This window comes from Astatotilapia calliptera, chromosome 7, assembly GCF_964374335.1.
Source record: "Astatotilapia calliptera chromosome 7, fAstCal68.1, whole genome shotgun sequence".
In the NCBI taxonomy this organism is placed as follows: domain Eukaryota; kingdom Metazoa; phylum Chordata; class Actinopteri; order Cichliformes; family Cichlidae; genus Astatotilapia; species Astatotilapia calliptera.
This window is the reverse complement of record NC_137428.1, coordinates 33,972,291-33,991,934: the sequence shown is the minus strand read 5'-3', so window position 1 is coordinate 33,991,934 and position 19,644 is coordinate 33,972,291.

Here is a 19,644-nt window from a genome sequence, read left to right as displayed (position 1 = left end):
GATATGTCTTATTCCGCTGTGCTTATAGCTATGCTGCTGTACAAACGCTACAGTACTGTGCAAAAGTCTTGAGCTTTTTAAATATTTATTTCACTGGATCTAAGAAAAATGCTAAAGAAAAGAGAGTTCAACAGACATAAGATAGCCTTGCTCTGGTGATTACCAGAGAGCCAAAACTTGCATTTTATATTTTATATCCCGGGATATAAAACAGGGAGAAAAGGACTTGTGTAACCAAGTTACACAAGGGCTGCACTGAACATCAGTGGCAACAGGTTTCATGAAGTGACGAGTCCACATTTGAATTTTTGTTTGTTTAAATCGGCATTAATTTATACCGAGAGGCGAAGCGGACCCCCCCCCCCCCCCGGGCCAAAAGCTTACAAAAGTTTGATAAAGGTGTCTGCATACTTTGTTTTTCTTATAGCTGCCTGAAACATTTGTGAAGGACTTTTGCCAGTGAGAAGATGATGGATTTCTGGTTCTCCAGAGACTGAAGGGACCGGCTTGATCCTGGTGGTGCTTGTCTTTTGCTTTGCAGAGATATACTAGATGTAGTGAGGCAGAATCCTTAGTGGGGCCAGGAGAGGTCCAGTGCATCAATAATACCTCAAGGATGACAAATAGGCTTATTTCTTCTCTCAGATTATTGTTTCGGGTTGAGTTATTTATGGATTCTCCAATGGCTGAGCAGCTTGACCGCAGGTGTCTCAGATGTTGTTGAGGGCATAGGCAGCTCTGTTCACTTAGAGATTTTTTTTTCACAATCCTGTCCTGAATGCTGGGATGATGCATTCATCTTCACATGACAGAGTTGTCTCATATGTCTGTTGCCACTGTGTGTATTGATCTAGTGTATGGATCTTTCTTGCGTATGGGCTCGTTGCAGCTTTCAGCACACATTTGTTTTTGTTTTTTTTACACTGTCCTTAGACTGACCTCCATGGCTTGTTCCTTGCTCAATGACAACAAGTGATTTGTTGTTTGGAATTAGTGGGGTCTGTGCTGATTGAGCTCATCCAAAAACAACAGCAGTTGAAAGCCTTAAAAATGAGAACTTCTTCTTTTATTAGTCATTTAGTGTTATCCAAATTAAAAACAGAGAGTGTGGTTTTAGCAGCTACAATGTGTTGAGCTCCAGAGATTTAACTGTTCTTTGGCTCTGCAATTATTTACACTATTTGTCCAAGTAAAAGATTGAAAATCTCTTTTTCAAAGGACACCTCAACATTTACATCGTAACCTGGTCTCATGCCGTAAGTGCTGGTCAATTAGTCCCACAAATTCAGTCTCTTTTATTGTGTACACAAAGTTGACCATCATTCTACAGGAGAAATTGGGAGAATACTTCATGATCCTGTTACTGTATATTTTTGAGTGCTCACCGAGTGCAGACCCAGCTAACCAAGAAAACAGAGCCTTGAACAAAGTGAAACCCACTTTACTTCAGTCTGATTAGTTTAGGTGCCTAAATATAACCGAGCATCAAATTAAAATGAAGAAAATGGACTTGAAACAAAACTTAAGTGAAAAAGTAACGGTTCTGCTGTAGGGCTTAAACAATGACTTTGGCCTCTGCCATTCCTTCAGCATCCAAACATGGACTTTTTCCATCCTCAAAACCTCTGTGTTGAAGGACACAATGCAACAGATCAGCAGAGGCCATGCTGATAAATAACTCATATTCCTGTAAAAAAAAAAGAAAAGAAAAAGTTAGGGGTTGTATCGAGGGAAATGAATAATAGATTCAATTTTGTGAGCATTTCACGTACTGCTGTGAGATTGTGTTGCATGTGGAACCTAACAATCAGTAGATGAATATTGCAACCTGCTGTTAAAAAACTTTGATTGACCATAAAGCTATTTAATGGTTGTGTGATGACAAACTTCGTTTTACTAAATCAGGGCTCTGCACAGGCTTAAAATGAGCTTCAAATTTGCTGAGCACAGCACAACATGTTTTAATAATGAAACTAGGCTTGCAGTTGTTTCAGATCTTCTCAAAAAATTAGTTTCACTCAGCAGAGGTGTTGATGCCATCTGTGGGTTTAATATATAAATGTTAAAAGAGTGTCTTTAGGAATACAAAACCCATCTAAAGTATTAAAGATAGATAGACGTGGTTAGAGGCAGATTTTCCTGTGCAAACGTTATGGAAAAATGTGACTAGAAGTGAATTTTCCTTTCAAAAGACCATTGCTGACACAAATTATGTGCTTTAATGGAATGACTAGAGAATCAGCTAAACAACACTGAAAATGGAAAGGTTTTTTCACCTACACAAACCCAGATAAAATGCATGGACACTGAGTCCAGCTATAAAGCCTCTTCTGGTACAAGCATCTCTCAGTATAATACAAAACAGTTCAATGTCAAGATTTTGCTGTAGTACACAAAATGCAGGACACAGTCGAAAAGTAGTTTTCATAAACAGAATCTTCATGAAAACAGAGCAGACCATTATTAAGTATTAAAATGTTATTTTACAAAAGAATGACAACAATAAAAGAATGTAAACAAACATTTTTCATAAACAATGATAATCATATCTCATTTGAACTATTAAGGAACAATATAGGATCCATAAGCTTAATGCATGATTATAAATGAAATTTAGATATGTTTATTTTATATAGTATTGCAAGAGCTTTGGGCATTTTATTTTTACATTGCTTATGCAGCAGTGGACATCACAGGCAGGTAACAGAAATTTTGATCAGGCAAGTATCTTTGGATTAGTCTCTTATTTCATTCACAGGCAGGAGCCGTACTAGGAAAGGCAACTTGAGCAGTCCGAACAGCTTGTCTCTGTCTCTGGGGCAGGGGGCTATATTCAGATAACTTTATTTGGGAGGAGAAACAGAGCTTCTCCTCTTTTTCTGCCAGTCTGAGCACCAATGCTCCGAGCAGGCAAGTAGTTATTGTGGGCAGGATGAGAGTGGGTCAGGGAGGTTAGAAAGAAAGTATTTTCTGCAGGCTCTTCAACAGGTTTCCTTGGCAGAGACAGACATGTAAGTACAAAGCAAATGTAGACTGAGTATAAATACTGCCTTGATTTGAGATGGAAGACAAGTGTGCCTGCCCTGGGTTAGACAGCACCCACCACTGAAAGAGTCTGATAAGTTTTCATTGACACATACATTCACACAGTCAGGGGAGAGATGAAGAGAAAGGCTGATGCCATCAGGACCTTCAATATCACTTTACCTCATTCTCTGTGTAGAAACTGTTGAATTAAACTGAAGTATTTGCTGTGTGTACCTGTCTGTAATAATGGGATGCAAACGAGAAAACGTTCCAGCTGAGACCTGGCCAGTCCATCCTTCTAGCTGCTCAGTGGATAACAGTTACACTGAACTTTCGGAGCTTTTGCACAGCTGAGCCACATGAAAGCATTTAATGCTGTGTTTCTACACTATGTTCAGGCACAAACATAATAAAACAGCTACTTTAAAGCTGAAAACTTGTTCCAGCTTTTTCATACAGGAAACGAATCAACAATCAATAAGGGAATCAATGAAGGACTCAACCAAAGCAAAAATAATAAAGCATATAAATAAATAATCATGTAACTTCTGACAAAGTCAGGGTTTCAGACAGTGTTTGGAAAATGTTGGCTGAATGATTGAGTGAAAAAAAGCAACAAACATATGGGCCCCTCCTGAAAAACCTTCTTAACACGTCTAAACCAGGATTGTCAAACTCAGTTTGGTTTATGGATCATATACACTGCTCAAAAAGAGATAAAGGAACACTTTGAAAACAAATCAGGAAAAAAACAAAACAAATAAACATGGCAGATATTTATCCTTATATGGACTGGGTAATGTGTTAGGAACTAACGGACAGATATGGGCTGTAACTGTTACTTGGAATGCGTTACTGTTATCCGATTACTTTTTTCAGGTAATGATAAAAGTAAGAGATTACTATTGCAAAAAAGTAATTAGATTACTGTTACTTTCCTGTAAGCACACAGCGTTATGGCGTTACTGTGTTACTAAACTGTGATTTTGTTTTTGAGAGTGTCTCATGACAATGACGTACGAGCGTGCGATGTCCGTGGCACCCTAACCTCCACCCACCCCACTCCTGCTAAACAGGTGAAAATAGATTTAAGAATCACAGAATCTTTGATTTTATTTATTTTTGCTGTGTTTTACTTGCCTCTTTTTGAAAGAGTGAGTGCAAACACAAAAAAATATTTTATTTAATATGCTGGAATATGCAGAAAATAGATTTACATGTTAAACAAATTTCTTCCACTTAAAGACTGTTGCATAGGATTTAATTTTTGCTTGATGTAATGTGCATAAAGTTAAAAGATTAAAACAAATAAAACTATTTTTAAAAGAGACTTTTTCATTTGATTACATTTTATATGATGGATTATACAATAAAAGTCCAATTGGGCTGAAAGGTCTATTGCTTTTTAACGTGTTCAGGTTGTGTGTCATGTTTTTAAAAAGTAACTAAGTAATAAAGTAACTAATTGCTTTTGAAAATAAGTAATCAGTAAAGTAACAGTATTGCTTTCTTGGAGAAGTAATCAGTAATTAGTAAATAATTACTTTTTTCAAGTAAGTTGACCAACACTGCTAACGGATGCCACATTATTAGACAGAGATGAAAATGACCAACTCAAAATGAGACTCAGCAGTTTGTATAGCCCCCACCTACCTGACAGTGTTGAGGCATGCTTCTAACAGGACAAGGGGATCTCCTCCCAGATCTGTACCAGGGCACCGCTGAGCTTCTGGACAGTATATGGTTCATCCTGATCCTTGGTTGGACTCAATCATAATGTCCCAGAGATGGAATTAGATCAGGTGAGTATGGGGCCCAGTTAATGGTATCAATTTCTTCATTCTCCAACAACTGCTTGCATACTCTTAACACAGGGGGCCAAGCTTTGTTATGGCGCAGGAGGAACCCAGGGCCCCCTGCAGCAGCATAGGGTGTGACAGTGGATTCAGCAATTTTTATCCTGATATCCAATGGTAGTCAGGGTGCTGTTGCCTAGCCTACAGAGGTCTATGTGTTCCTCCATAGACATGCCTCCCCAGACCATCACTAAACCACCACCAAACTGGTCATGCTGAACAATGCTACAGGCAGTATAATATTCTTCACAGCTTCCTGAGACCCATTCATATCTGTCACATGTGCTCAGGGTAAACCTGCTCTCATTTGTTAAAAGCACAAGGCACCAGTGGTGGACCTCCCAATCGTGGTATTCTATGGTGCCGAGCAGTAAACACAGGACCCACTAGAGGACATCGGGACCCTCAGTTTCAGTCTGAGGCAAGTCTGTGTCTGATTGTTTGGTCAGAAACATTCACACTAGTGTCCCGCCAGTGCTCATCCTGTTTCTCCTTGCACAAAGGAGGAGATACTAGTCCCACTGATGGGTTAAGAACCATCTATGGCACTGTCCAGCTCTCCTAGAGTAGCTGCATGTCTGCTGTAAAACTTGAGACTCTTGTTGAGTCTTGAGACTGTGTTGGGATACACAGCAAACCTTCTGGCATAGTATGTATTGATGTGCCATCTTGGAGGAGTTGGACTACCCTACCTGTCTGTAGGGTCCAGGTATTGCCTCATGCTTTCAGTGGCGACTCTGACAATTTGACTATTTCACTCTTAAATATCTTTATACCTTTAATCTAGAAAAGCATCTTGTACTTTTTCACTCCTGCATACTAATTCTGGCATCATCTTACCAGGAACAGCTCTGTACTTTGAACCTTTATTGACAAGTTGAAAATATTTGACTGCGGTTCAAACTATTTGTAGAGGGGGGCCAAACTGGACCCTTTGATAGGCTGGTTCTTGCTACACTTTTAAGACAAGATATTAACATCTGCATTTGCTCAAGCGATATTGTATGACTGCACAGGTGCCACTATATATGAAAACACACTTGATCTTAGGCTGCATGTCTTTAAAGTGTCAAGGTGCTTTGTGTGAAGATCTGAAAAGTGTAAACAATGAAAGGCCCAAGGCAGTTTTTTGGGAAGAAAAGTTTTTCTTAAGCTCTCTTTCTGACTACTTATTTTATATGTCATGCAGGTCTATCAGATGTTGACTATGACTTGTGTTGACAAATCCTGTGTTCCTGCCATGAAATGTCAACTTGAAGTTTTATTTTTCAAAGTTTAGAATGACTCAAGAGCTCCAGACGCTCTTTAGACATCAATCAGAAAAGTGTTTCTTCTTGTTCTTGTTGTTTCATTTTTTTTTTTTTTAATCTCTGCAGTTGTTGAAGTTTAGCTAGTCTACAAACTGGTATGGTTTTTTTCTGTTGGAAAAGGAATCTCAAGCTTGTTTAAAAAGAAAAGATTATTTGCTGCCCTGTCACGGATAAAACATTTACTCTCTGGTCAGTCGTTTTTGCTATGAGCTGGATATTTGTTGTATTCAGCTCCTGTCTGGAGATTTCTCGCTAAGGAAGAAATACTGAACTCCTTTACTTTAAAGGTCAGGTTCCTCATCTTCAGGCAGACAGACATCTTGGAGAGCCATTTCTGCACCGTAGTGCTCATAGCACCCTCTCACAGCTGATGTTCTCCCACATTCGCCACCTTTAGACATTTAAAGTGATTGCATTTGTAGGAAAAAACTCACTCCTTTTACTGCCAGGGGAATGCAAACACACACGGCGCCAGCCTCTGCTTGGCAGAGAGAAATACATTTTGTTGTTATCAGTTTCAGTTGGTTAAATGCTAAATTATTCATAGGAAGGTAAAGGCTTGCCCTCATGAGATTAGTGGGCCTAATTGTTCATCCAGTTTGCTGCTTGAATGCAACTTCGCTGGCTGAACACCAGCATCCTGGATGAATCTTTTTTTTTTTTGTAATGAGAAAAAGACATGGCAGTCACTATTTACAGAACCCCTCAAACTTTTAATATAACCAGCAAAGTAATAATGGGTATATACAAGTTTGCAGGATGTAAAAATTAAAAGGAAATTATATATTAAGTTTGGAAAAGGTGGATAATATTTAGTTTTGAGAGCATTTTACAAAGACAAAATCACAGAGTATGTTCACCCTAACGGCACTTTAATGACATTTAAGAAATTTAGAGAAAATTTAAGTAAATTGTTTTTAATTCTTATGAGATCTGTTCAGTTACTAATGAAACTTTCCCAGACCTGAAACCACACATCAGATGAGAATCTGGTTTCTTCTTTAGTGTCAAAAATCTGCATTATTTATACTGCTCAAGCTTTGTAAGTGATTGTTTAGTTACAGAATCATTCTTTTGTTTGTTTTACTTTATTGTTGCAAGAAGTGGTGATGTGAAAAAAATGTGTTTTAGTTCTACACTTCCTGCTGTGCCTGGCAGGAGCTTTTATTTTGAAGATCCACAGGAAGTTGTGCGTTAACATGGCGTATTGTTACCACTTACTCAATGAAAAAGAGAAAACCCAGAGCTATCTTGATTAGCAGCAGAAACTGCCTCGGTTACTGAAGCAAAGCTTCATAAAAGTTGTTTTTAAAGTGTTTCAAAAGTTATTGGCTAATATCTCAGTAGTGAGATGAATGTTGGGCAGAGCTGAGGTGGCAGCTAAGTTAATGGTGTTCCACGTGTCTCGGTCAGGTCTTTTATTGAGCTTTGAGCTCCACGAGGAAAGACCAGTGATTCCAATTGATCCAGATCTGCACAACCAGTCAGACGGCCAAAGATTGATCTGGTTTCTGGTAGGTCATCCCGACTGGCAACAGTCGACAGACAAAAAGAGTATAAATACACCACGCGTGAAAGTTCTCTAGACTTATGAGTTGCTGACTGACAGATGATTAAAGATCATTCCCTCACCTGATCTGTGTTTTGACTTGACTGACCCTTGACTCTATAAAACTCTGAGGAACAACTGAAAGATAAGTTTGCAACCTAACAAAATACCTTTTAAAGGGACAGTTTAAATAATTGAGGACAACGCATTTTACTTTTATTTTATTTTGTAAAAGGCCCAGGTTGTAATCTCTGTTATGAAGCTGTTGCCTGTTGAAAACTAAAGTCACTGTTAACGAAAATTCCTGTGTGTACAATTATTCACACTCATATCCAGCTCCTCCCCGATTCATGGATTCATTTTCCAGTGTTCGTCTGTGAATCTAAAAGATATGCCACTGTAAACTTTACAGGGCGGATATTTTAAAGTCAACTGTCTTTACTTGCCCCCAAAAATCTCACTCACACACATAAGGTTGTTTTATGAATACAAAACTGGCTGCAACTGATGTTAAGCCCTCACATGCTTATTCATATTATAATTAGTTTGAACTAGTGGAAATAATGAGTTTATGGGTAATTTAAATACTGCTCACAGGAGCCTCATTCATTCAAAAAGAGAAGAAAAAAAAACTACTTTTCAACACCTTTAAGTTATTTGCTTCGGTTTTTAAGACATGTACTGTTTGGTTCAGCAACTGTTTTTAACAAGCGGGCCAAGAACACTATTTTCTACTGCCTCAGATCCAAACATCAGGCAGACAAAGTTAGCAATTAACTGTGATAACAGAGTGGAACATCTGGCAGCTAAACAGCTACAGTGCTATGAAAAAGTATTTGCCCACTTCCTGATTTTTCGTTTGTTTTTTGCACATTTATCACATTGACATGTTTCAGATCATCAAACACAGTTTTATTTTAGACAAACATAACTGAAATAAATACAAAATAGAATTTTTAAATGACGATTTCATTTTTGTTTGGAAAAAAAACCTGTCCAGACCTGCCCGACCCTATGTGGTTGTGCTATCTTTCGCAACATGAAATGTATTCAAGCGTCTTTCGCATTACTGTGGAGGAGCTCTGGCCAAATCTTCTTTGCAAAATTGAACAGCTGCACATTGGAGGGTTTTCGAGTGAAAATGACCTGTTTAAAGTCATGCCAAAGCATGTCAATCGGATTTAAGTCTGGACTTTGATGAGACCTAAGAAACACCAAATTTTTTTTTCTTTTTCAGAGGTGGAAGAGCTTGTTCTTTTTGGTCAACGATGGTTTTCTCCTTTGAACTCTCCCGTGGATGCCATTTTTGTCGTCTGTTTCTTTTTGCCTTATTGTTGAATCATGAACTCTGATCTTAACTGAAGTAAGTGAGGCCTGCAGTTCTTTGAATGTTGCTCTGGGTTCTTTTGTGACTGTCATGGTCCCTGGGTCTTGGACCCAGGAATGACTTTAGAATTATAATTACAGCAGTTTCCCTTTTTGTATTTCCATCCTGTTCCCTCTCTGTTCCTTCCATCAGTCTTGTTTCTGTGCTGTTTTTTTCTTTCAATGTCCCCCTGTGTCAAGTTAGTCTTCTTCATTTTTTCAGCTCTATTCTGCTCCCTGATTTATTTATTTGACTGTTGTTCCTTATGTATTATGATGAGTGTAACTTCTCTCCTTTCGTATTATGCTGATTATCTTCAGCATGTTCCCCACTTTTTCCCTCTTCCCTCATTACCTCTTAACCCTACCTATACTGTCTCAGTGTCCTTTGTCCCCATCACATCAGCCATATTGCTGTGTGTTTGGCTTGCTCTGCTTTCTCTGCATTTGTTGACTTGGTTCCCTGTTATCTTTTGGATTTTGGACATGTGGTTTTTGATTTATCCAAGAAATATTAAAACATTGTTTAAAGTTTATTTTTGTCTCAAGAGTCTTGCATTTAGGTCCATAATAGCTGAATGAGTCACTGATGCACTATCTGATGACTTTTTGGCTGGTTGGCTACTCCTGGGAAGTTTCACTATTATACGAGTTCTCTCCATGTGTGGATCTCAGCATGTTTGGCTGGAGTCTCAAAGCCTTAGAAATGACTTTGTAAACCTTTCCAAACTGATAGATGTCAGAGACTTTGTTCCTCTTTCTTTGGTATAAAGTGGTGCTTTCTTGTTTTCTGAAATATTTTAGTCCATTTTATTTAGTCTGATAGGTTTTATTTAAATGATTTTTGATTTCAGATGATATTCTTGATTTAACACAGGGGTGCTCAATCCCAGTCCTCGAGAGCTACTGTCCTGCAGCTTTTAGATGCATCCTTGTTCCGACACAGCTGAATCAAATGAATGGCTTGTTATCAGGCCTTCTCCAAACTTGATGGCATGCTGAAGAGGTGATCAAACATTTGATTCAGCTGTGTTGGAGTAGGGATGCATCTAAAAGCTGCAGGACAGTAGCTCTCGAGGACTGGGATTGAGCACCCCTGATTTAACAGGTCTGGCAGTAATCCAGCCTGTGTGCAGCTATAGTGAAACTGAACACGGCTTTTTAGATGGATTTAATAAGGAAGTGCAATTACTATTTCAGGTAGGTTTAGATATCCTTTTTTCATAAATAACACATTTAACAAAGACACATTTAAAAATGGTATTTGAATTAATTTGGTTATCTTTGTCTAATATTAAAATTTGATTTGGAACATAGGTGTGGTGACTATGAGAAAAACAAAGAAAATACTTCACACAGCTGTAGACATATCATTCAGCGCTTGGCACAAACCAAAGGAGAGTTCCCCCTAGTGAGCAAAACTCAATGCAGTTATAATATTTCATGTATTGAACTGCAAAAAGCTTTATATGAATATATGCAGTTTTCCACAAATGGTCTGACAGACAAAAAATCCACACTGTGGACCTGACATCATCATTTTCCCAGCAGCAGCCTGCTTAGTGTTCTGACTTGCTATCATATATGCAACAGATGCTGAGAGCAATGGAAGCTGCAGAAGGAAGTCTTCTCATACAGTTATTTATTTATTTATTTAGACTAATAGTATACTTAAAGCCAGCAGTGTGAGACATAGATAGCAAGGTATGTTTCAAAGAAACGGTGTGAACGCTAATTGCATTTCCAGGGCTGGGCAGAGTTCAGCAGAGATGCTAGTGGATTTTTACAACACCAAGGGACTTGTTGGGAGAAATTAGTGAATTGAGTTAATTGTGGAATGTGCTTAGAGATAGGCAAATGGAATTTTCCTATCACTTTTGTTTCATTAATGTGCAAAGCCTCTGGGGTCGACAATAGAACAGGATGTCTATATCAACATTTGTGGCAAAAGAAGGAAAAAAAATAGTTGAATGAATGGGAAACCGTTCTGGGAGCCGACCTTGCGGACGGCGATGATGTCCAGCTGGTGGCCGGCGATTCCGAGGTGCAGAATGTGGATTGGGCAGAAGCAGGACCAGGCGAGGCAGCCGCGGAAGCTGAAGCTGGACAAGGCGAGGCAGCCGCGGAAGCTGAAGCTGGACCAGGCGAAGCAGAAGCTGAAGATGAAGTGGCATGAGGCTGGACGGGCTCCTCGGGCCCCCCAGCTGGAGCAGATGCAGGACCAGTAGGTGCAGAGACCACTTGCTGAACAGAAGGCTGAGCAGGTGGTGGAGCAGACGACTGAGCTGAACACTGGGGAGATGGCTGAGCTGCCCAGTGGGCTAAGGGCTGAGCTAACAGTAACACAGAAAATTGAACTATTGACTGGGCTGCTAACAGAGCTAATGACTGAGCTATAGACTGAAATGCATGCAGAAGCAATGGTGGTGATGATGGTTGTGGACTTAACTCTCCTGAGCCTCTGGAACACAGGGAGAACTGCTGGGCAGGCTTGCCTGAGCCTTCAGCAGAAACAAGAACGGGTGCAGGCACCTGCCGGACACAAGCTGCTCCCACCCGAGGAGTAGGTACGGGTGCGGAGACGGGCTGTATCCTGGCTGGCCTCACCCTGGGGACCGGCATGGGTGCAGGGATGGACTGGTTCACAGCCCCCGCTCACCCTGGAAGCTGGGACAGGCACCGGCAACAGCTGTTCTCACCCGAGGAGCTGGTATGGGTGCAGAAACTGACAGAGCCTCAGCCGGCCTGGAAACCAGAGCAGGGACCAACTGGGCCCCAGCCTCCCTCACCCAAGGAACTGATATGGGTGCAGGGGTACGCTGGGCCTGAGCTGCCCTGGGAGCAGGAACACAAGGAGGCAAATCAGCGGGCTCAGAAAAAACAGTCTACGTTCACACTGCAGGCGAAAGCGCATCAAATCCGATTTTTTGACCCTATGCGACCCATATCCGATCATGCTATGACAGTGTGAACGGCGCAAATCCGATATTTTCAAATCCGATCTGGGTCACTTTCGTATGTGGTACTGAATCCGATACATATCCGATGTTTTAGAAAGCGACTGCTGTTTGAACGGTCAAGTCGCATTAAATCCGCCTTTTACGTCACCGACACAAGACTGAAGCCAATTATCAGCGCCAGAGAAGCGCCCGAGAAGACATCGCGAACGCTTCCTGGCCATCCAGTGTAGATGTCAGTGAAACTGTTGGGAAGACAATGTGAACATTTTATTTGTACTGTATAATCTGCAGATTCTGACAGAAATCTACAGCTATCCTTTGAAGCACCGCTCCTCTCTTAAACGGCAATAAGGATCATTATTAGGTTATTTACATTATTATGTAAATAACAAAATAACTTAAAGCAAAAAATGGGAAACGTGAAGACCGAAGTCTTTATATTAAGGGCCATCAGTCAAACAATACTGTTGCTCTGGGTCTAAACAGAGCGCGTTGTGTGTGACATCTTCTTTTGCGCATGCGGGCCGCTTTGAGCGTTCACACTAGAGAGCGTTTGCTGTCGCATTTTATTTGTAGTGTGAACGAGCAGACAAAAAAAATCGGATTTGATCAAAAAATCGGAATTGAGCATTAAGACCTGCAGTGTGAACGTAGCCTTAGAATGGGCAGGCTCAGGGTTAAAATGTACCGGGTCAACAAAAACAGACTTATCAAAAATGAATGAAATGATGATGTGAGTTTATTACTTTTAACGTCAGATGGGACGTGAGAATAAAAGTCATTGTCACTCACCACTGTGAGTTGCTCAGCAATGTCCAGTGTATGGCGGCGGGTGCGCCGCTTCCTTTGAACAGAGGAAGCTGGCGGAGCGAGCAACTGAGTCTCTGGTGCACAGAACGGTGACACTGAGGCTGGAGCGTGAGCACCTGAAGCCACACGGAGGACTCCCACTTGAAGCGGGCAAGGCTTGGATGCAGGCGGAGCAACAGGTGGGGACTTTCGGCAGCTCTTGGGACCTCCGAGAACCAGCCGAGTCCCACGGAAAATGCGCTCGTAGTCGGGAGCACGCCACGGCTTCCAGCGGAGCTCGCTCGTTGAGCTCGCGGTCTGCTGAGTCCATAATATGGTCAGGTCGCATACAGCCAGACTGTATGCGTTTGCAAGAGAGGACTCAAACGCAGACCAAAAACTGAACGTGATGTGGATTTAACAAAAAAAACAAGCCGTTTATTGAAGCTAGGAAACAAGGTACAAACAAAGGGCAGAGGTGAAACTAAATAATAACCTAAACTGGGTGACCTAAAACTAAACATGAAAAAACCTTAAGCATGGTGAACTGAAATGGATACCTGAAGTTGTGACGTGGATGAGCAGACGACCTGACAAATAATGACTGAAGACACACGGACTAAGTACACACAGGAGGATATATTATTAATCCTTTATTTATCCAGGTAAAAATTTCATTGAGATTAAAAATCTCATTTCCAAGAGAGACCTGGCATCATGGCAACAAAAGTCACATACCACATAGGTATATAACATTTAAAACAAATACAATATTCCATACAAACGTGTAAAATATACAATAACAGATCAAATTAAGAGTACATTAAAAACAATCACACTGAGTAAAAGAGCTGTTCTCTCGTTCCTTTAAGACAGACTTAAACTCTCCCAAGGTAACCAATTCTGATAATTTCAGTTCCTTCTGCAGATTATTCCAGGAAGCAGGGGCAGCGTATTTAAAAGCCCTTTTCCCCAATTCTGTTCTGATTTTTGGGACAATCAATTGTATGATTTTGTTCGAACGAAGGTTGTATTGGTTGTGGTTTTTACACATATAAACACATAAATAAGATGGAACCAGCCCAAGGAGAGATTTATAGATAAAGATCAACCAATGGGAGAGTCTACGAATATGCAAAGATAGACATTTAGCAGCAGCATACAAAGAACAATGATGTACATGATTTCCATAGCCAGTAATAAAACGTAAAGCACAATGGTACACAGTATCCAACCTCTTTAGGTAGTGGGCAGGTGCATTCATAAAAAGCAGGTCACCATAATCTAATAAAGGTAAAAAGGTTGCACGAATCAAATGTTTTCTCACTTGGAGGGAGAAACAGGATTGGTTTCTAAAAAAGTAACCTAGTTTTAGTTTTAACTTCGACACAAGCCTTTGAATGTGAGTCTTAAATGACAAATTCTGATCTATAATGATCCCTAGATACTTGTAAGATGTGACCATTTCAATTTCAGATCCTTGAATTGTTTTAATCTTAGGAGACGTAGCTAACAACTCTTTGCCATTTGAGAATAACATGAACTTGGATTTCTCTGGATATAACACCAACTTAAGTTGAATTAAATGGGACTGAACGACATCAAAGGCAGACTGCAGAAATTGCAGGGTTTGTGCTACTGAAGGGGATGAACAATAAATAATTGTATCATCTGCATAAAGATGAAATGCTGCATTTGACAAATTATCACAAAGGTTGTTTATGTAAAGAGAAAATAGCAATGGCCCTAATATGGAGCCCTGCGGAACTCCTTTGGATACTGGGAGAAAAGAAGAAGAAGACCCAGCAGCACTGACATAATAATGAGGGAAATGGAAACACATGGGGAAACAGCTGACACACATGAACATAATGAATTCACAAGGGGAGAGTAAAACTAAAAACATTGAACATAGGAACTGTAACGTCGGGTTGTGTTTAGTGTTTGAGAGGAGGGGGTAAAAACACTTAGTAGGATAGTCGAAAGAATACACACTCACACTGGCATTGGGAATTCCACAGTGTGTTCTTTAATATACCTTCTCTTCATCAACCATATAAGCCCAGTTGAACGGCTGCAGCTTAACAAACATAGCGCACAGTGTTTGTACAACCCATAACATTGCAAACAAAGGTGTCTGGAGAGGTAAAATATGAAATCCGTCCCTCCTCATGCACTAGCGGGCAAGCACATGTCCACACAATCACAGAGAGGGCAGTGGCGCATACTGATGACAACATTAACCCTCGACTTGGGTTGTCTTAAAGACACACCACACCATTGTGACTGTTACAGAACACAGGACCCCTTCAAAATAAAACAGCAAACATAATGAGATGCAGACATGACAACCTGAACTTGACAACATAAGACACAGACATGAAGGGCAAGGGAGACTTAACAGGGGTTGGAAGACACAAGGGGAATCTAATAACAAATGAACTAGAAAAACGAATGAGCGTAACCATATACTATAAACATCAAAATAACTAAAACTCAAAACACTGGGTAATAAGACCCAGGATCGTGACATTTATTTACTTGATTCCTATCATAATCAGGTTATAGCCAAGTAATAAACTGTGATTTTACATCTGCATGCTGGGACAGAAACACCAATATACAATGTGTAAACACATGTATGCATAAATTCACCAACTGAAACAGTACACATAGATTATTTACATTGTGAGTAATAATGCAACCAGCATTTTTGTATGAGCAGAGCAATGAATAAAGATACACATGACTCTATATACACACACAGTGCACATAGCTGTGGACACACTGATATACAATATAAACACATCGGCTCAGTTTAGCTGAAACTATCTAATTTAACAGCCATGCAACCATGCCTTTAGGTTTTTGCTCTTTAGACACGTGATGATTTAAATTCTTCAGTCAGTTTAGAAACTTCATTTGTATTATGCTGAGATTAGTTTTTACTATTTAATCTGCCATGTTTGCTATGAATAGGGTGGATTGCACAACTATATGCATGTCTTTACTTCTCTTTCTAGCCTTGCTAGAAGGGGAAAAATAAAACACTAAAGTCAGGGGATCAAACATCATCTCTAAAGTTATGGACTGTAACACTATATAAGCATAATACTGGAAAAAATGTGCTCAAATGTCATGGCTAAAAAACATACTATTACAAAAATGTAGGATATTTCCCATAGTCTGACTATTTCATAAGCGGTCCTTGCCTTTTATGGTAAATGTAGAAAACAAGCTCAAAGAGGCAGGACAAATGAGGAGTAGGCTAGTACACAGTTGGTGCATTATGGGCTTTCCCATGTGAACAAGGCGTCCTGCCAGCATCGCCAGGCTAGACACTGTGTTTTTCTTTATGATCCCTGTAGCAGCAGCAGGCGTCAACATCATGCTACAAGCCATGTAATATTTTCCATGGTACCAGGCTCACTTTGGCTTCAATAGTAATTTTCAGCAGCAACCTTTCACCACTTTCTGAAGACCAGCCTGAAACAAGTGTTTGTGCAATTAAAGTGCCCCAAGGTCTTTGCTAAACAGAGCTAAACAGAGTACTGCACAAGCACTGTGTACCTCCAGACTATTTCTCATTTGATCGTATCTTTTTGATTAAATGAAAACACTCTGGTTAATAAATAATGGACACAAAAAAGTTTGTGACTTCCCTAAATTGGCTAGAAGCACAAGCCCAAAGAAAAGTGTTGTCCCTGAATTTAGCTTTACCTCAGACTTTAATACTGTTCGTAAATTCCTCAGTACTGCAGGGGTCTGGTGTGCCTTTTGATTTAACGCAGTAAGAAAGGAATGCTGCTGATATGCCCTTTTGAGTCTATAGTATTTCATAGAGTAATTGCTTAGATGATGGCAATAATATAACACTTTCAACATTGTTTCTTTCCTTGACACGCCAAGTTCTTTTCGTAGTTCTCACAACGATTGAAGTGGTGTATTCTTAACAGTGGTATCTTATTTATGATAGTAGGGAGTTCATGCTTGAGCACAATAAGTTCTCAGTGAAGGTCCCTGGTTTCCTGCCATCAGTAGAAAAAGGCAGCTGACTTCAGGCTCACACAGTTTGTTCCCTCCAGTTATATCCAGGTTCTCTGAATACTGCCTGCAGCTTCCCCAAATGGTGTTGCTGTTGTCTTTTGAAGTGGCATTTGGAGTTTTTCATGTAAATGAATGATGTTAATATTTAACTGAATTCATTGTCTGCACTGACCTGTTGCTGTGTTGTGGATTTTTGTGAAGCGGGATGACGTACATGCAGTATTTCATTATTATTTTCAAAGGATACAGGTATTAAAGGGATATTAAAAGGATCTGTCACCTTATTCTTTTTAAATTATGAATGGATGGCAGCCTTTACCTCCTTTTCACCTATGAGGTGCTGGTGCCATTACAGGTGGGGAATCATCTTTGTCTTGGTGCCATTTGAGAAACAAGCACAGATATGAGGAAGGGAACAATCCACAGTGTTACTTAGCACATTTGAGGTAAATGTTTTGGGAAGGGAAATGGAATGGATGTAATCTGTGGGCTACATCTGCAATCATCAGTTAATTTTCCTTTTGGTGACTCCTCATAAGCCCCTGGCATTAATAGTTCCAGCTTTCAGCACTTTAATTTTGTTCTGGTGTGCTGATGGTAACTTTTGGTACTGGCATCAGTATTTATTTATTTATTTATTTATTTTTTGTGGTAATGTATGGAATAGGTTGGTAGAAAAGAAGTGTCTTTCTGTCAACCAGTTGATCCACAAGTTGGTCCAGACTCTCCATCAAACTATTGCCACTGCCATGAAATTCCATAGAAATGCTCATGGCCAGCAAAAGATAAATTCTAATGAATATGGATAAGCATTCATGGTTTCCAGTGGATGAACCCAACTTATTGCCTTAGCTGTCAGTTGGTTGAAGATTTTACCTATGCAAGGAAATCAGATTATTCCATATAAAATCAGCTAAACATGAGAAGAGTTCCCACTTGCCAAAGTAAATGTGTGAAATAAATGTTTCAGTGGCATACACTGAAATCTTTGAACGTTTTTTTGAAGCCATAAAAAAATGACCTTCAAGCAATGAAAACTGTCTAAAAAGACTTTTGGGTAAAGATTTTTTTATGCCCATGTGTGATCAGGTGACTGTTTGAAACTAGTTAGTGTATATGAAAGGTCTCCTGTTGATCTAAAATTTAATCCCAGGGTCATCTTCTAGTCATGATTCATGTGCCTAGCTCCTACTGAAGAACATCTGAGGGATCAAATTTCAAACTACCCTTATGTGCTTTGAGCACCTCGCCCTTCGTCCGTTTTCATAGTCTAAAGGTACAATTTTCTATCACTTCAATTGATATGCAGACATTATTGTACAAATATAGAAATAAATAAATACATTCTTAGGGGGTTGTTGGGAGGCACACACTGATTTTCCATGGAAAGACCCAGTATCTATTGGATGGATTAGTACAAAATTCAGCAGAGACATTCATGGACAAGCATAACAATAGAGTGTATAGTTTTGACCCAGTTTTTTTTAAACTAAAGTCTGCATGCAAAGTTCATCTTTGCTCTAAGGCCATATATGAAGGCATCTTCATCTTATATAATACATAAGTACCCAATATATGAGTGGAGCTAAGATGCTGAAGCTGGAGCTTAATATCTTGCCTTTAAAAGATAAATTCTATATAATTGCATCAGGAAATCCCAAACTGTGTGAACTCTCTTCCGCTTGTTATCTGATTCTGACTCCCACTGAGTGAAGAAATGCTGCCTGAAGGAAGGTGGCTGATGCTATTGATAGTCAGCAAGGGCAGTTAGGATTAGTTTAGCAGTGAAGTAATCATTAGTGATATATTTCAGTAGTAGAAAGTAGGTTGCATTTCTTCAGACTACACTGATAAATATTTATGAGCATGGTTGTATCTAAATTTCTATATCTAGCAATACAGATGACACACTATCAAGCAAGTGATGGCTGTTGTTTTGTGGAAACGTGGGGAAATATGGGTCTTAATCTTCTGGCTGTAATGGTAGGGACTTTGTTTTGTATGCAGCTCAAGAAGGATCTTATCCTTAAGCAGAGTGACATTTACTTTCAGCTTAACCAAAAGGACCCGTCCCATCCTGGCAACAAACGGCAGGTGGAATTGAGTTTACTGTGAAAGTGTGAGTATAAATCACAAATACAGTGACATAGAAATGTAACAAAAAGAGAAATAGCAGAGAGAAACTCAAGGATGATGTCTTTCTGAGGACTGCATGCCTGAAATTTTGAGAGGAAGGGGAAAATACCAACAGTTAGCCTTTCTTCAGATAGTCCGTATTTATATGCTTACATAAATCTTAACAGCAAAAAATAGAATCATAAAAAGATAGTTCACAATCAATAGTTTCTAGATAGGGTATTATGAAAAAGCTGTAGTATATCCCAGGAAAAGGAGTAAAGGACCAAGGAGTGGACTGTTGCCAAAGTAAATGTATAAAAAGAAATGTTATGCAACTCAAATCTTTAGATATAGGTCCAAAGAAATCTTTGGAGATTGGTCCAAAGATTTATGGGTGACACATGGGGCCATACGCATGCATGCTATGGCTAAGGTAGCTAGAGCAGGTTGTCAGCTAATCGAAAGGTTAGGTTTGATCCCTTGCTCCTCCAACGTGCATGTTGAAGAATTTGTGGGCTGGATGACAAACCCTGATCTGTCCCCAATGCAACCATGTGAGTGTTAGATTAAAAATGTACGAATGGGTGAATGAGGGTTTTAGTACGATATACAGTGATGTGAAA